The sequence below is a fragment of the Carcharhinus amblyrhynchos genome, chromosome 12, assembly GCF_965287045.1.
Source record: "Carcharhinus amblyrhynchos chromosome 12, sCarAmb.v2.hapA, whole genome shotgun sequence".
In the NCBI taxonomy this organism is placed as follows: domain Eukaryota; kingdom Metazoa; phylum Chordata; class Chondrichthyes; order Carcharhiniformes; family Carcharhinidae; genus Carcharhinus; species Carcharhinus amblyrhynchos.
In genome coordinates this window covers 2,761,915-2,780,062 of record NC_137335.1, presented here as the reverse complement: position 1 = coordinate 2,780,062, position 18,148 = coordinate 2,761,915, and positions in this window count along the sequence as shown.

Here is an 18,148-nt window from a genome sequence, read left to right as displayed (position 1 = left end):
ATTTTATATGTCTCTATACGATCCTCCCTCAGCCTTCTAAACTCTAACGAGTACAAACCCAGTCTATGCAATCTCTCTTCATAAGCTAACCCCCTCATCTCTGGTATCAGCCTGGTGAACCTTCTCTTGAAAGACCCTATCGAATTTGCCTCCACCACCACCGACATTCCAAAGGCCCAAGTGGCCCTTCCAAATAAGGCGTGAATAATTCTTTATTCAAGTAATGCCACTTAAATGGTAAAAGAAATAAAGACGTATGTAGCAATTCTCCCAGGAATCTGTAACGCAACCACTGAAATAAGGAAGAATGGTCTCCCAGGTTTCCTAAGATACAGGGAAACCTTTCCCTTGTTTACTCGGGTAAAGCCCATGTTGAACAGAATGATGTTTCGGAACACACACCCCGATTCAAACTGTCGGATTTTCTAATCCAGTACATCTGGAAATAGCCCAAGGAAAATCTGCCCTGTATATTCTCAACATAAACTCTCACTGAGTTTACGAACATGTTCGACAGATTTTCACGATGTGAGTGTCTGTAATGTTGCATGTCTGAGACAGCTGGAGTTGCTGAGTGAAATATTCTAGTGAGACAAGGGTACGAGACGGAAGGAAACTTCCTGTGCCGAATGCGCAATCCCAATCGAACAACCGAGTATTGACGGCAACACACACCCTCCAAAAAGCTCATCCGAAGCTGGTGCCTTGTTGGATGTATCTGGTGATGCTGCTAAGGATGGACCAGAATCATAAAACCCCTAAAGTGCAGAAAGAGATCATTTGGCCCATTGTGTGTGTACCGACCACAATTCCATCCAGACCCTATCCCCATAACCCCACACATTTACCCAGCCAATCCCTCTGAAACTAGTGCCAATTTAGCATGGCCAGTCAACCTAACCCACACATCTTTGGAGTGTGGGAGGAATCCGGAGCACCCAGAGGAAACCGACGCAGACACAGGGAGAACGCGCAAACTCCACACAGACAGTGACCCAAGCCGTGAATTGAAACCGGGTCCCTGGTGCTATGAGGCAGCAACGCTAACCATTGTGCCACTGTGCCAGCATGCCAACTGATGCACATTTTTTTCATTGTAATACACACGGTGGCACAGTGGTTAGGAATCTGATTCACAACACCAGGGACCCGGGTTTGACTCCCAGTTTGGGTCACTGTCTGTGTGGAGTCTGCACATTCTCCCCGTGTCTGCATGGGTTTCCTCTGGACACTCCGGTTTCCTCCCACAGTCCGAAAGATGTACTGGTTAGGATGCATTGGCCGCGCTAAGTTCTCCCTCAGTGTAACCTGAACAGGCGCTGGAATGTGGCGACTTGGGGATTTTCACAGTAACTTCATTGCAGTGTTAACGTAAGCCTACTTGTGACTAATAAACAAACTTAAAACTCAGAGCGGACCAACTGAAATGAAAGCTTTCTAACGATTAGCACAAGAAGTTTATCAGCATTACTCGTATTCCACTGTTTTTTCTGCACACCAGCCTTTTCCCATTTATTTATTTGTTACAAGTTGGCAATGAAATTACTGTGAAAATCCCATAACTACCTCATCTCTCTGGAGGGGAGGATTGATGGAAAATGTAGGCGAGGGAAACAGAGGAGCAAATGAACGATGGATGGGATGCCTGGATGCGAGTGACTGTTGTGGAATTCGGAAGGGTGGTACCGGGCAGGCAGGGGTGAAGGTCCCCGGTGGTCTACAGTCTGGGAAGAAGATGACACCAACAAATAAATGAATTGTCTGGAACAAAGTGAGGGGTTTGGAAACTGAACCCTTCTCGAATAGGAGGCAGGTGTTATTTTAATTCATTCTCAGGGTATGGGTGTTGCTGACAAGATGTGGAGATGCTGCCGTTGGACTGGGGTAAACACAGTAAGAAGTCTGACAACACCAGGTTTAAGTCCAACTGATTTATTTGACAGTAAACTCACTAGCTTTCGAGTTTCCCCTCTTCGTCAGGTGAATGAAGAACCAGGTTGGACTTAAACCTGGTGTTGTCAGACTTCTTACTGTGTTGCTGACAAGGCCAGTATTTACAGCTCATTCCTAATGGCCCTTGGGGTATAACTGAGTGGCTTGCAAGATAATTTCTGATGTTCATTAAGGCTCAACCTCATTGCTGAGTTTGGAGTCAATGGGATGGGTGAAACTGGGTAAAATTTCCTCCCCCTAAAGGACATCAGTGGATTTGTTTTCATGACAATTTGGTAGTTTTATCGTTACCCTTACAAGGAAGAGCTTTTCTCCAATATGTCAAGTAATTAACGAACCCAATGTAAATGCCACAGAAGCTGTGACGTGATTGGAACTCAGGCCTCTGGAGCATTAGTCCAGGTTTACCAGCAGCATAATTGCTCTGCCGCTGCTCTCAGAACGGTGTCAATGGTTCTGGGAGTCTCCTTGTGCCATTTCAAGACCATTACCACCTCAGTAAGACCAAATGAAGAATTCTACATTCAGCACCAGAAAATGAAAGAGAGATCCAAAGATTGGCTTCATAGAATTGGAACATAATGTTTAATTTAACATTCTAAATCTCATGTCGGGAGACAGAAATGTATCATTCTTGACACAGGCTAAAAAAATTGCAGTTTTTCCAAAGTTTTGGCTCAGAATTAAAGATTTTGCTGCAACCCTTTCGATTTGACTTGATTTATGATTGTCATATCGAATTATAGAATCACTACAGTACAGAAGAGGCCATTTGGCCCATCAAGTCTCCACCTACAGCAATCCCACCCATGCATTATCTCCGTAACCGCATTTATTTAACCTCTTAGCCCCCTGACATTAAGGGGCAATTTAGCATGGCCAATCAACCTAACCCGCGCATCTTTGGAGTGTGGGAGGAAACTGGAGCACCCGGAGGAAACCCACGCAGACATGAGGAGAATGTGCAACTCCACACAGATAGTCACCCGAGACTGGAATTGAACTTGGATCCCTGGTGCTATGAGGCAGCAGTGCTAACCACTGTGCCACCGTGCTGCCCAAATGTATTCATGTGCATAGGGATACAGTAAAAAGCATTGTTCCCTCCACGCTATACAAACAAAACATACCATTCATTGAGTACAGAGCAGAGAAAGAAAGGAGATAGTGCAGAATGTAGTGTTGAAGTTATAGCTAAGGTGTAGAGAAAGATCAACTTAGCAGTAGATCCATTCAAAAGTCTAATGGCAGCAGGGAAGAAGCTGTTCTTGAATCGATTGGGACGTGACTTCAGATTTTTGTACCATTTTCCTGATGGAAGAAGTGGAAGAGAGAATGTCCTGGATGTGTGGGGTCCTTGATTACGCTGGCTGCTTTCCTGAGGCAGCGGGAAGTGTAGACAGAGTCAATGGATGGGAGGTTGGTTTGCGTGATGGATTGGGCTACATTCATGACCCTTTGTAGTCCCTTGCGGTCTTGGGCAGAACAGGAGCCCATACCAAGCTGTGATGCAAACAGAAAGGATACTTTCTGTGGTGCATCTGTAAAAGTTGGTGAGAGTCATAGCAGACAACCAAATTTCCTTAGTCTCCTGAGAAAGGAAAGGCATCAGTGGGCTTTCTTAACCATAGGTCGGTGTGGAGGGACCAGGACATCTCATGGGTTAAGAAGGCATAGCTGGCGCTATGAAACTGAAACAGGTTCCATTATCATTCTTTCAGCCTGCGATGTCCAGAGGAGCGCAGTAAGATTACCTTCCCTCGCTGTCCTTCATGAAGCTACATTAGGAAATGTTGCTGCAACTTCGGAACATTTAAAAACACTGTGAGCAGCTACGTGCAAAGAATACACACATCGAGAAGTTCGTGTTGATTGTGTACAAGCGACATTTGACCCAACCTCAGATCAAGAAGGGATGCTCATTTGGGAAACTTTTGTCTTGAGTGTTTGCGATTTGAGCGAGTCTTATTGTAAACATTTACTCTTAAAGTCTTTCTGTAGCAATTAATGTGATGGATGCCACTATTGGCACAGTGGTACAGTGGTTAGCACTGCTTCCTCACAGAATCAGGGATCTGGGTTCCATTCCCAGCTTGGGTCACTGTGGAGTCTGCACATTCTCCCTGTGTCAGTGTGGCTTTCCTCCAGGTGCTCCAGTTTCCTCCCACAGTCCAAAGGTGTGCGGGTTAGGTGGATTGGCCATGCTAAAATTGCCCCTTAGTGTCAGGGGGACTAGCTAGGGTAAATGCATGAGGTTATGGGGATAGAGCCTGAATGGGACTGTAGTCAGTGCAGGCCTGATGGGCTGAATGGCCTTCCTCTGCTCTGTAGGATTCTATGAATGTCCCAATCACTCCAAAGCAGGAAACACTTTCTACTTAACTGATCACAATGAGTAAAGTAAGTAAGACTGGACATTGCAAATTCTGAAATACATAAATTTAATAAAGCAAATACAGTTACTGGCACTGCAGTTTTGCTCAGCAGTATTGCACTGGCTGATATTATTCATTGAAAAGGCAATGTCTGAATTATGGAGAAAGTTCCCGATTTGAAGGAAAGGACATAATTTGTCAGCATGTTATGAAATAAGACTTCTTCTTTTAAAATACCTTTAAAGATGAATATTTTCAACTCATCCATATTCCAAATTACAACCACGCCAGGATGACGTTAATCCTATAAATGATCATCAATGAATTAAAAGCAGTGTTTAAAGCGCTAATATAAATACAGTTTGATTATAAGATCCCAGTGCCACTGGTTACAACCAATTATCAAATTACCTGGGATTGCATAGAACACCGAGTTCAGAAACAGGGCGTTTGACCCAATTAGTCTGTGCTGGTGTTTATATTTTACACCATTCTCCTCCCATCCCATCGGTCTGACCACAGGCCAGGATTTTCCAGCCCTTAAGGGTTCATCCAGACTCGAAACGTTGGCTCTATTCTCTCCCTACGGGTTTTATCAGACCTGCTGAGATTTTCCAGCATTTTCTGTTTTAGTTTCAGATTCCAGCATCCGCAGGATTTTTCCTTTATCTTTTATTCTCCTCTTGTATTTATTAACTGTCTTGTATTATGGCCCCCCCCCCCACCCCCCTGCCCCCCGCCCCAGTTTCCGATTCTCTCACAAGTGGAAAGATCAGGCAGGATTTTCCAGCCACGATCGTCCTAAAACCATAAAATCCCGCCCGAGGTCAATGAACTTTCCCTGTTCCACCGCTCCGATTCCCATGGCGGGCGGGGCAGAGAAATTCCAGTCTGTCTACATCGACCTTGCCCCATTCAGAATTTTAAACGTCTCAATCAGGCCACATATAAATCCTCGTTCTGCTGAATTTAAAAAAAATCTGTTTATTATTTCCTAATAACTGTAAACCTTCACGTACGAGCAAAGGTTTGGAAAAGAATCCAGGGCACATGATAGTATCCTGATAAACAGGGTGTCTTTCTGGTCAGGTGTACCTGTGTGCTTTGTACAATGCTAGTTTGCAGCATAATCCCTGTCCGTGTGGGTTGTATAGACATACATCCTCCCTCTGTCTGCCCTTCACTGAAAATAAAACGTGTTGTTATCCTGTTAGGGTTCAGCAAGCATCCTTCCGACCAAACTGACAAATGAAGGATCTCTGTGATTCTGTACAGTGGTCAAATTAACACGCTCAATGTCAAGCTGATTAATTGATTTAATTTACCGATTATGATTACACAGCACAAGCTGCATATTTAAAACCATAAGCTGGAAACTCACTCCTAGCTGACACACACACACAAAGGTTCAGTTACCCGTCATCAAGTCCTATTGTTACCTTAACAAAAGTTTTTGTCATTTGTCCCACTTTACAGAAGTGCTTTATGAAAAGGGGCAGCACGGTAACACAGTGGTTAGCACTGTTGCTTCACGGTGCCAGGGACCCGGGTTTGATTCCTGGCTTGGGTCACTGTCTAAGAAGAGTCTGATGTGGAGGTGCCGGCGTTGGACTGGGCTAAACACAGTCAGAAGTCTGACAACACCAGGTTTAAACCTGAGAAGAGTCTGCCCATTCTCCCCATGTCTGTGTGGGTTTTCTCCGGGTGCTCCGGTTTCCTCCCACAATCTGAAAGATGTGCTGGTTAGGTGCGTTGACCCAAACAAGCACCAGACTGTGGCGACTAGGGGAATTTTACAGTAATTTATTTGCAGTGTTAATGTAAGCCTTACTTGTGACTAATAAATAAAATTTTTTGAAAAAGGAGTCCATGTCACAGTTTTTAACACAGTCAATCCAAGTTTATCTTTAGTGCAGGAATTTAACAACTGCCGAGAAATATTGACTGGGATTCTCCGACCTCTCCCCACGGCCGGGATTCTCCGACCTCTCCCCGCGGCCGGGATTCTCCGACCTCGCCCCGCGGCCGGGATTCTCCAGTCCCGCTGCAGTGAATGGAAATTTGGCTGAGCGCCAGATTTTCTGTTCTCGCTGGTTGTGGTGGCCATGTGGGTGACACCGGAGAATTCCTGCCATCATTTCAAAGGGCAATGGTGCTAAGTCCTCACCAGATGAGTAATCGACTCCTATCTGCCCTCTGAAATAGTCCTGCCAGCCACTCAGTCCCAGGGGCAATTAGGGGTGGGCAATAAATGAAGGCTTGTCAATCACACCACATCCCATAAAAAGAATGAATGATTTCCTTTACCAGCGTTATGAAAAAAATATCAATATTGTGGGGCATTTATTGATCCATTTTGGTAACCTCCAGATGGCCAAAAGTGTTTTACACTGAAAGGAGTACCTTTAGTGGGTAGAATTATTGTAATGTTGAAAAAATAGCAAGCAACAAGCTTTCGCAAACAGCAATGTGATTTTATTAAAGTTTATTTGTTAGTGACATTAACAGGAGCCACCATGTTAACCATGAAATGTAATTCAACACAAGTTTAGTTTCTTAGTTTAGATTATCTATTAGCATCGCAAGCAGGCTCATATTAACACTGCAATTAAGTTACTGTGAAAATCCCCTAGCCGCCACACTCCAGCGCCTATTCGGGTAGACTGAGGGAGAATTTTGCATGGCCAATGCACCCTAACCAGCACGTCTTTTGGACTGTGGGAGGAAACTGGAGCACCCGGAGGAAACCCACGCTGAAACAGGGAGAATGTGTAGACTCCACACAGACAGTGACCCAAGCTGGGAATCAAACCCAGGGTCCCTGGCACTGTGAAGCAGCAGTGCTAACCACTGAGCCACCCTGCTGCCCCCATATGTTATTTCAGTGACTAAGGGATAAATGTCGGCCAGGACATGAGAAGTAACTTCTTTGTTCTTCTTTGAAATATTCCCATTCGATCTTACACATCCACCTAAGAAAGCAGATAGAGCCATTAGTTTTAACATCTCCACCGGGAAAAACAGCACCACTGACAGTGCAGCACTGCCCGCAATCCTGCTCAGCCCAGATCTTGGCTCACCAGTCCTGACTCAGAGGTACATGTGCTACCCCTAGGAGACACAGGTTGGTAGATTAGCTTCTCAAATTCAGCCTAAGCGGCCAGATCAAACTCTTCCTTGGCTGTTAGCTGTTAGGGATCGATGTCAAGTGAGACTATATGATTTCTGTACACCTCCTAGTGGATGTGAGGACTTTTGCTGTACCTGTGCATTACTCAATGCAGACTGGCATGGAATGCCATGTGGAATTGGGTGAATAGTTAAAGGGGGAGAAATTGCAAGGCTTTGGGGAAAGAGTGGGGTAATGGGACTATTTGGATAGCTCTTTCCAAGGGGTAGGATTGGCACGATGGCCCAATTGGCGATTTCACCCTTGCTATTTATCACGTTGATGCATTTGAACTGAACCTTTAGTGAAATTTTCATTTGTGAAACTTTGCGCTATTTGGGGTGTAATTTGCACCTCGGATTGTCAAATTTCACCCCAAACTGAAACTACTGCACAGTGGCACAGTGGTTTAATGCTGCTGTCTCACAATGCCAGGGACCCGGGTTCAATTCCCGTCTTGGGTAACTGTGTGGAGTTCGCACATTCTCCTTATGTCTGCCTGGGTTTCCTCCAGATGCTCTGGTTTCCTCCCACAGTCTGAAAGACGCGCTGGTTAGGGCGCATTGGCCGTGCTAAATTCTCCCACCACGTACCTGAACAGAGTGTGGTGACTAGGGGATTTTCAAAGTAACTTCATTGCAGTGTGAATGCAAGCCTACTTGTGACACTAGCAAATAAACTTTAAACTTCATTGCTTCCTGGCAGGCCAGAACCAAAATCAGCAAGATTTTGCAGCAAACTCCTCAGTATTAAGGACAGTGCTCAATGTGCTGACCATCTGCCACTGCAGCAAGAAAAAAGTACTTAGAACTTCTAAGATTTCCGTGTAATTGCAGCAAGCAATAAGTGGTGTGGCCCAGCAGCCAACCACAGAACTGCAAGCAATCTCTCAAAGCAGCTAATGGTTGCCTTCGGTAACTGGAGACTCTGAAACTTATGTAGATGAAATGATAAAAGTAAGCCAGCGGCAGGGGTTAAATACTCCAGGAGCTTGGAGCTTAGTGAATGAAAGTTATGTCGGTATCTGGAGTTTTCTTTCAACTCTACAGATCGCTTTTGTGACTGGAAGACTGTGTAATGGTTTCTTGTTTTGTTTGCCTGTACGTCTGCTGCTGACAGCTAGGGAATGGAACATTTCTTCACTTTGCTTCTGGTGATAACATCAAGAGCTCACAGCTCCCCAAGCTCAAGATTCTGCCGGGGTCAGAGGCAATGTGAAGGTCCACCTAACAAAAAGTACCTTACCTGAAGAATACATTAACTGTACTATGGCTACATTTCCAATCCAAGCACACAGACCTTCTCAGAGTTAGGTTAACAATTGAGTGCCCTTTGCTGGGAGGTATGAACAAAACAGTACTATATTCCTTATTGTGTAATGTCTGGCAAACTGGAGTTATCCATTTTCACTTGAGAGAGAGTAAAATATTCTATAATTTATGTTAATAGCTGCATAACTCAAGCTGTTAATTACCTGACGTAACACTTGCATTCAAATCACAGATTTGCTTGGTTGTCATAGAATAATATTGCACTGAAGGAGGCCATTTGGCCCATTATGAATATGCTAGTTCTTCAAAAGATCTATCCAATTAGCCCTACTGCCTTATTCATTCCCCATTACCTTACTAATTTGCCTTCTTCGGGTACAGGTGGCAGCGTGGCAGAGTGGGTTAGCACTGCTGCCTCACAGTTCCAGAGTTCAATTCCCAGCTTGAGTGGAGTCTGTGTGGAGTCTGCACGTTCTCCCCGTGTCTGCGTGGGTTTCCTCCGGGTGCTCTGGTTGCCTCCCACACTCCAAAGATGTGCAGGTTAGGTGGATTGGTCATGCTAAATTGCCCCTTCTTGTTCTTGGTTTGGTGGATTAACCATGATAAATATGCAAGGTTACAGGGATGGCATGAGATGTTCTATCAGAGAGTCAGTGTAGACCCAGTGGGTCAAATGGCCTACTTTTGCTCTGTAGGGATTCTGTAATTCTATTTAACCAATTCCTTCTGGAATGTTCCTGTTGAACCTATTTTCCTTGTCCTTGTGGGCACCTTATTCAAAGGTGTGGAAAAGTTCATAAGAAATTTTGCTTCAAATTAAAGGGCCTGATTTTCCAGCCCTGCCCATCACTGGGATAAGAACATAAGAAATAGGAGCAGGAGTAGGCCATCTAGCCCCTCGAGCCTGCCCCGCCATTCAATAAGATCATGGCTGATCTGATAGTGGTTCAGTTCCACGTACCCGCCTGCTGCCTATAACCCTTAATTCCCTTATTGGTTAAAAATCTATCTATCTGTGACTTAAACACATTTAACGAGGTAGCCTCCACTGCTTCACTAGGTAGAGAATTCCAAAGATTCACTATCCATTGGAGAAAAAGTTCCTTCTCAACTCTGTTCTAAATTGACTCCCCTGTATTTTGAGGCTGTGCCCCCTAGTTCTTGTTTCCATTCTAAGTGGAAATAACCTCACTGCTTCTATCCTGTCGAGCCCCTTTATTATCTTATATGTCTCGGTAAGATCTCCCCCCAACATTCTAATCTCCAATGAGTACAGACCCAGTCTACTCAATCTCTCCTCATTAGCTAACCCCCTCATCTCCAGAATCAACCTGGTGAACCTTCTCTGCACCCCCTCCAAAGCTAATATATCCTTTCTTAAATAAGCAGACATAAAATTGCACACAGTACTCTAGGTGCGGCCCCACCAGTACCTTGTACAATTGCAGCAAGACCTCCATCCCTCGCACGATAAAGGCCAACATTCCATTTGCCTTCTTGATCACCTGCTGCACCTGCAGACTGAGTTTTTGTGATTCATGCACAAGGACCCCCAGGTCCCTCTGCACAGTTGCATGTTGTAATTTTTCACTGTTTAAATAATAGTCCATTTTACTTTTATTCCTTCCAAAGTGGATAACCTCACACTTACCAACGTTATACCCCATCTGCCAGATTCTTGCCCACTCACTCAGCCTATCCAAATCTCTCTGCAGACTTTCTGTATCCTCCACGCAATTTGCTTTCCCACTCATCTTTGTGTCATCAGCAAACTTTGTTACCCTACACTCGGTCCTCTCCTCCAGATCGTCTGTGTATGTGGTAAACAGTTGAGGCCCCAGCACCGATCCCTGTGGCACGCCACTTAGTCACTGATTGCCAAACGGAAAAGCACCCATTTATTCCGACTCTCTGATTTCCAATTCAATGACTGGAATTTTACTGCCTCACCCACCCCAGAATCGGGGCAGGCGAGGCTCGCAGAACGTCATTCTCCGTTGGCCTAGGGCAGGCAGGGCGAGGTGGTAAAATTCTGGCAAGTGGATCTGAAGTCTTTGCTGTAAGTTCCCACGTTTCCCTTTTTGAACCCTGCAGTTATTAATATTTCAGTATCGACGCTGCGTGTGGAACCATTGATGATGTCCCCAGGTAACAACATGGAAACAGTAATTATACCAGAAAAAAGAAAGCTATTATTGTGGGATGAGGGAGAGGGGGGAGGTGGGTGAGTTTCCTACCTGTAAGGGAATTCGCAATGAGAAAAATAAAAAGAGTCCTGTGATATTTTGCTACACTTTATAGCGTGTTGTATTGGAAACAAGCAGAGAATCATTTTTGCAGATGTTCTATTACAGAAAACATGACAACATTATAGAATCTCCAAAAGGTCACCAGGCATCCAGAAGTTTAAATCTGGCGTGGAGAACACAAATGGCATCACGGTGCAATGAAAGGTACGATTGCACAGTGAAATTTGGGACACTTGTGAACGCGACAAAATTAGCAAGTGGAAGAGGATTGAATTGAAGGTCTATCATTAGGCTGAGGGCCATTTTGCTTATGATGCGTTTTCATTTCTTTTCTAAATGACGTCTCAATAGCTGCTGTCAAACGACCTGTGATCGAATTCTGTGCTTGTTAATTCTCGAGATCCTTGGAGGCGAGATTCACAGAATCTCGTTACAATTAAATCTGCATCTCCCCCCCCCCCCCCCCTCTCCGTTTAACTGAAGTTGGATTCCTCGTGTGCTGTTTCCAAAGAAAACGGCTGGAACCAGGGGGGCGACGACGTGGCTGCTTTGAAACAATGCTTAAAGATTCCGCTGTCAGCCCCAGAGTTTAAAATGCCAAGAAAATTGCTGGCTTTGCTTGCAGCGGGGGTTTTGTGTGACACATCACTGATGGTTCTTAAATTGGTCTGTGCGATGGGGCATAATGCATTTCCTAAACACCCAAACCTGCTGGAATTTTTTTTGACGTAAAGGTAACACTTATTTATTGTTGCAAGGCACGGCACTGGCCAATTATTAACATATAGAATGGAGATTTTCTGCCTTAGACAGCTGAGAAAAATAAAACATTGTCCGTGCACTGGAAGGGACCCGTTGTCAGTAAAGGGTTAACGAGTTAAACCAAAACCATGCAGAATTTCAGTTTCCGTGAAACTGATTCTGGCCCATCCTCAGGTAGGAAGTTTATACCAGGCTTTGTGCGCAGTGTTTCTCCAAACCATTCATTCCACATCCAGGCCTGGCCATCCCAATACCACTCCTCTCTGTGGCAATCCACAATAACTGTGTCGGACAGCCCTGGCAACAGGACAATCAAGACCTGACTCCCTCTCGGTGCCACTCAATGATCAAAGCAGGAAGGCACCTGTGCCCCAGAACTCACCAAACAGGGATTATTTCTCACGGTTTAGTGTGAGCTGTGCAAATGAAGAGATGGTCCCTAGTGTGGTCACTAAAGCACTGGAGCAAGGCACATGAGACGCGCTGCACACACACAAATAAAGCTCTTTGATTTGATTTATTATTGTCACGTGTATTAATATACAGTGGAAGGTATTGTTTCTTGCGCACTGTAAAGACAAAATGTGGAGATGTTGGCTTTGGGCTGGGGTGGACACAGTAAGAAGTCTCACAGCAGCAGGTTAAAGTCCAACAGGTTCATTTGGTATCACGAGTTTCAGAGCACTGTCCCTCCTCAGGTGAGCGTTCATAGAGAAGGAAAGGAGATAGCGCAGAATGTAGTATTACAGTCATAGCTAGGGTGTAGAGAAAGATTAACTTAAATCACCTTGATATATGATTAGAATCTGGGACAGTGTGGAAAAATTATGAGACGTCTTAAGGTGAGGTAACAAACCTCCTGATCAGATACAGGACAATAAGCTACAGCTTTTTCTACTTTAATTATAACTTTCACAGGAAAAGTATACTTGGCATATGGTATACGGATAGGGAGTGGAGTCAAAAACGACCTGTATTTATATTGTGCCTCCAAAATATCCAAAGGGGCTTCAGAGGATTATCAAACACATTTTGACAGCGAGCCACAAAAGGAGGTGTTACTTTATTGTGTTTTCTGAGTGGTAATATGCAGAATAGAGCTCATTTTAATTTTGCATTCAATTGATAACACTCTTGCAAGGTAAATTAAACATTCCAATCATTGGCAAGGTAAATTGTATATTGGCCAAAGTGAACTACTTTTTTTGACTAACGTCCATTTCCATCCTCCCACGTATGGTGGCACAGTGGATGGCGCTGCTGCCTCACAGCACCAGGGACCTGAGTTCAATTCTGCCTATGTGGAGTCTGCACATTCTCCCCATGTCAGTGTGGGTTTCTTCTGGATGCTCCAGTTTCCTCCCACACTCCAAAGATATGTAGTTTAGGTGGATTGGCCATGCTAAATTATCCTTTAGTATCTAGAGATATAAGCTTAGGGGATTGGCCATGCTAAATTATTCCTGAGTGTCTAAAAAAATGTAGGTTAGGGAGATTGGCCATGCTAAATTGTCCCTTAGTATTGAGAGATATGAAGATTTAGGGGATTGGCCATGGCAAATTGTCACTTAGCGTCTAAAGAAATGTAGGTTAGGGGCATTGGCCATGCTAAGTTGTCCCTTAGCGTCAAAAGATACGTAGGTTAGGGGCATTGGCCTTGCTAAATTGGCCCTTAGTATCTAGAGATATGAAAGTTTATGGGATTGGCCATGCTAAATTGTTCTTTAGTGTTGAAAGATATGTAGGTTAGAGGCATTGGCCATGCTAAATTGCCCTTAGTGTCACAAGATGTGTAGTTTAGGGGGGTTAGTGGGATAAATGTATGGGGTTATGGGGATAGGGCCTGGGTAAGACACTCTGGCGGAGAGTTGGTGCAGACCTGATGGGTGAAATGGCCTCTTTCTTCACTGTATTTACTCGATCCCTCTCTTTTATTTATTTCATGACTTTAAGGTGCTGCTTTTTCAGGTTAGCTTTACGCTTATCTTTAATTTTTGCACTTAAATATCTGCAATTCCTGCATCACCTTGCCTTTTGCTATTTCAGACTCTTTTTCATGTTCTCCTTTCTCCTCTGAATGTTTAAAAATGTATTTGTTAAGGGGATGCAGGCTACACCATCCCCATTTGCCCCTGAGGAGGTGATGGCCCACTGCAGTTCATGGAAAATAACTGCTCACTTTCCTTAACGATCGCACAGTTGCAAGAGTTTGGGTTGGTGGCAATATTGTTTCAGGTTTACAGTCCATTTCTCACCAAATGCCACATCAAACTATCTGCAAAAATATGCTTCAGATCAGTGTTCCAAAAACTTTAGCAAAGCATGCACACTAGACTGAACAGAAAATTGAATTGTGACATTCAAAAGAGAATTACAGAAGCAAAATTTGCAGGGCTATGGGATTAGAGGAGTGGGATTAATCAGATAGCTCTCTCGCAGAGCTAGCATATGTCTGATGGGCTGAAGAGCCTCCTTCTGTGCTGCATCATTTTCAAGCATTGTTTGATTTAATTCAATCCCTGAATATATTGCAGGTTGTCATTTATTATCCATAGCCTGTCGCCTAGGTGTCCCTATGTGACAAGGTAACAGGAGCCACCATGTTAATAATTCAACACAAGTTTAGTTTATTAAATTTGTTTATTTATTCGTGTCAAGTGTCCCAAGGGCAGGCATCGTGGCACAGTGGTTAGCGCTGCTGCCTCACAGTGCCAGGGACCCAACCTTGGGTCACTGTCTGTGTGAAGTCTGCATGTTCTTCTTGTGTCTGCATGAGTTTCCTCTGGGTGCTCCGGTTTCCTCCCACACTTCAAAGATGTGAAGGTTAGGTGGATTGGCCATGCTAAATTGCCCTTTAGTGCCATGGGGACTAGCTAGGGCAAATGCATAGGGTTATGGGGATAGGGTCTGGGTGGGATTGTGGTTGGTGCAGGCTCGATGGGCTGAGTGGCCTCCTTCTGCACTATAGGATTCTATGATTCAATGAAGTAGGCTTACGTTAACACTACAATGAAGTTACTGTGAAAATCCCCAAGTTGTCACACTCCAGCACCTGTTCGGATACACTGAGGGAGAGCATGGCCCGTGCACCTAACCAGCACGTCTTTTAGGTTGTGGGAGGAAACCGGAGCACCCGGGAGAAATACACACAGTCACGGGGAGAAGGTGCAAACTCCACACAGACACTGACCCGAGGCTGAAATCGAACCCGGGTCCCTCGTGGTGTGAGGCAGCAGTGCTAACCACTAATGCCACCATGCAAAAGGCATCAACAATAGCATTTATCACAAAGGTGAATAAATAAAGGTGATAATCATATAAAAGTGGTGTGTTCACATTAACGTTCTAAAGTTTATTTATTAGTTGTCACAAGTGAAACTTACATTAACACTGCAACAAGACCATAAGACAGAGGAGCAGAATGAGGCCACTTGGCCCATCGAGTCTGCTCCACCATTCAATCATGGCTGATATTTTTCTCATCCCCATTCTCCTGCCTTTTCCCCATAACCCCGATCCCCTTATTAATCAAGTACCTATCTTTCTGTCTTAGACACTCAATAACCTGGCCTATGTGACAAAGAGTTCCACAGATTCCCCACTCTCTGGCTGAGGAAATTCCTCCTTATCTCTGTTTTAAAGGATCGTCCCTTTAACCCGAAGTTGTGCCCTCTGGTTCTAGTTCTTCCTACTAGTGGAAACATCCTCTCCATGTCCATTCTATCCAGGCCTCACAGTACCCTATAAGTTTCAGTAAGATCTCCCTCATCCTTCTAAACTTCAATGAGTCCAGACCCAGAGTCCTCAACTGTTCCTCATACGACAAGCTCTTCATTCCAGGGAAATCACTGTCAAATTCCCTTAGTCACCACACTCCGGCACCTGTTCGGGTACACTGAGAGAGAATTTAGCAAGGCCAAACCAGCACATCTTTCTGACTGTGGGAGGAAACCGGAGCACCCGGAGGAAACCTATACAGACATGGGGAGAACATGCAAACTCCACACAGGCAGTGACCCAAGCCGGGAATTGAACCTGGGTCTCTGGCACTTTGAGGAAACAGTGCCAACCACTGTGCCACCGTGTCGCCATCATGCAAAGGCCATCAACAATAGTATTTATCGCAATGGTGAATAAGTAAAAGGTGGTAATTATATAAAAAGGGGTGTGTTTACATTAGAACTCCTTCCACCTTACTTCTCTGGTAGGAAAACAAGCAAAAAACTGGCAGTCTTAGCACCAAGCTAATTCTTTGTAACTAATTATTACATTGCAATGCTGCCTTTCCTAAATGTCTTCTCACAGCAGGGTGATTAGCGGACAGGTATGATCTATGTCCCACTTTAGCAGAGGCGTAAACCCCTTTAGTACAGCTGCTCGAGGAATATCATACAGGTGTTAAGTGTTTGCACATTAGAATCACAGTACTCGGATTTTATTGGTCCCAGGTTTGGGACTACACAGGTGTTATAAGATCCAACCAGCACAGCTTGTAACGGTATGCTATTACCTTTCGGAGAACAGCATGTGAGCCACACATGCGCTTGATAATGGCTGCTTGTCACAGCTATGATTTAATATCCTACAACACAAAGAATTCACTTATTTGCGACACTTTCTGTAAAGTTTTGCTGGCAGCAACTCCTCGCTATGCAGTATTTTAAGTCGTTTAAGTGAAATTGGATTTTGTTTTGATGTATAATAGGATGTCTGCGTTAAACCCCTTTTGTAAGGTTGGAAACACTGAGTACTGTGCAATCCCAAGTGGCGCCCGTTACAAAAACTGGAGCAGCTGCTGACAGACGATAAGACTGGAAATTTACACCGCTGCTCTAATAACGCGGTGGAATTGCAGTTAAATATTCCAAACATTATTATTTTCAATAATTGTTCTGTCCATTGGAGATTGTAAAGAAGAAAAAGCCAGAACCTACAACACTGCAACTTTTAATGTAATATAACACCAGAAGGAGTTTCACCGTCGAGACCTAAGGAGATATAACCCTGAAAGTTTATTTATTAGTTTCCATAGAATCCCTCCAGTGCAGAAAGAGGCCATTCAGCCCATTAAGTCTACACCAAAACCAGTCCCACCTAGGCCCTCTCCCCATAAACTCACATATTTACCCAGCTAATCCCATGACACTAGGGTCAATTTAGCATGGCCAATCAACCTAACTCACATCTTTGGAATGTCACAAGTCTGCTTGCATTAACACTGCAATGAAAATCCCCTGGTCGCCACACTCCAGCAGCACCTATTTGGACACACTGAGGGAGAATTTATCACCTAACCAGCACGTCTTTTGAACTGTGGGAGGAAACCAGAGCACCCGGAAGAAACCCACGCAGACACAAGGAGAATGTGCAAACTCCACACAGACAGTGACTCAAGCCAGGAATCGAACCCGGGTCCTGGCGCTGTGTGGCAGCAGTGCTCACCACTGTGCTACCATTCCAAGCTGTTCCATGGGATGGATTTTAAGTAACGCTGAAAGAGAAATCCAGAGAGATTTAGGCTGGGAATTCCAACTTGGCAACCAACGGTACAGCGATTAAAATCGGGGATGTCCATGAGGCAAGAATCTGAAGGATGCCGGGATTGGGAACACTGTAGAGGGGGTGGGACTATGGAGAGATGTGAAAACCAGGATGAAAATTTTAAAGACTCCCATTACTCAGCTGGGAGCCGTAGGGGTGATGCTACCGGACTAGTAATGCAAAGACCCAGATTAATGGTCTGGGGACATGGATTCACATCTCACCACAGCAGCTGATGGAATTTAAATTCAATTAATAAATCTAGAATATAAAGCTGGTTCATTGTTTTAAAAAACCCACTAATGCCATTCCGGGAAGGAAATCCGCCATTCTCATGCCTACATGTGATTCCAGACTCACAGAAACGTGGGTTGATTCTTAACTCACCTTTGACTTGGATGAATGAGACACTCAGTTCAAGGGCAACAAACGCTAACCTTGCCGGTGACATCCTCATCCCATGAATGAATGAAAAAAATTCTTGTCTGAACTGCCTGAGTCTTTGCAAAACCCATTATGTCCAAGCATCGTCAGATGTCTACATTTTTTGCTTGTAATGTCACCTCTTGGTCATCCCAGCAAGCAAGCTGGAATATAGTGAGCGATGGGGGGGGAAGGTGGGTACAGTTAGTGATGGGGAGGAGGAGATGGGTAAAGTGGGGGAGGAGGGGTGCATGCATTCTCTGGCATGTTGGCGAATTTCTTTGCAAGTTACAGAAACTTGCATTTTCTTTATTCATTCGTGGGGCGTGGGCATCGCTGGCTGCGCTAATGTTTATTGCCCCATCCCAAGTTGCCCTCGAATACAATGTCTTGCTAGGCCATATC